Here is a 1,311-nt window from a genome sequence, read left to right as displayed (position 1 = left end):
AAAGAACCGGTATTAAAATACTGTAGTATTATCAAACAAAGAACCGGTATTAAAATACTGTAGTATTATCAAACAGAGAACCGGTATTAAAATACTGTAGTATTATCAAACAGAGAACCGGTATTAAAATACTGTAGTATTATCAAACAGAGAACCGGTATTAAAATACGGTAGTATTATCAAACAAAGAACCGGTATTAAAATACTGTAGTATTATCGAATATAGAACCGGTATTAAAATACTGTAGTATTATCGAATATAGAACCGGTATTAAAACACTGTAGTATTATCAAACAGAGAACCGGTATTAAAATACTGTAGTATTATCAAACAGAGAACCTGTATTAAAATACTGTAGTATTATCAAACAGAGAACCGGTATTAAAATACTGTAGTATTATCAAACAGAGAACCGGTATTAAAATACTGTAGTATTATCGAATATAGAACCGGTATTAAAATACTGTAGTATTATCGAATATAGAACCGGTATTAAAATACTGTAGTATTATCAAACAGAGAACCGGTATTAAAATACTGTAGTATTATCGAATATAGAACCGGTATTAAAATACTGTAGTATTATCGAATATAGAACCGGTATTAAAATACTGTAGTATTATCGAATATAGAACCGATATTAAAATACTGTAGTATTATCAAACAGAGAACCGGTATTAAAATACTGTAGTATTATCAAACAGAGAACCGGTATTAAAATACTGTAGTATTATCAAACAAAGAACCAGTATTAAAATACTGTAGTATTATCAAACAAAGAACCGGTATTAAAATACTGTAGTATTATCAAACAAAGAACCGGTATTAAACCGTTCATTATCATCAGTAAATTCCATTCGATGTAATGATTGATTAAAAGGTTTGAAGCTAAAGCAATAAAAGCATCTTTCATCAACAATTTTAAGATGTTTTAATACTTCTGGTGTACTAATGCTCTCTGCGTCAGTGAACACGTATGTTTCTATGACAATGTCACTAACAATAGATATCATTGTTTCACGTTAAACGAATTCTTGTATTTTTTATTATTATTCCAACAAATATATATGGAATTCCAATGGGAGGTAACTTTATTCCACAAGCTATAGACTTGGACAGATTTGAATTGGAATTTTCTTACATAACAAATCTTTGTAAGGAAGACTATAATTAAGCTTTGCACGTCACGATATGTAGATTTAGATATGTGCGTCGTTAATCACACGATATGTAGATTTAGATATGTGCGTCGTTAATCACACGATATGTAGATTTAGATATGTGCGTCGTTAATAACATTATCTGGATTT

Source organism: Limulus polyphemus, unplaced genomic scaffold (genome assembly GCF_000517525.1).
Source record: "Limulus polyphemus unplaced genomic scaffold, Limulus_polyphemus-2.1.2 Scaffold8158, whole genome shotgun sequence".
NCBI lineage: Eukaryota > Metazoa > Arthropoda > Merostomata > Xiphosura > Limulidae > Limulus > Limulus polyphemus.
Note: the sequence above shows the minus strand (reverse complement) of the source record.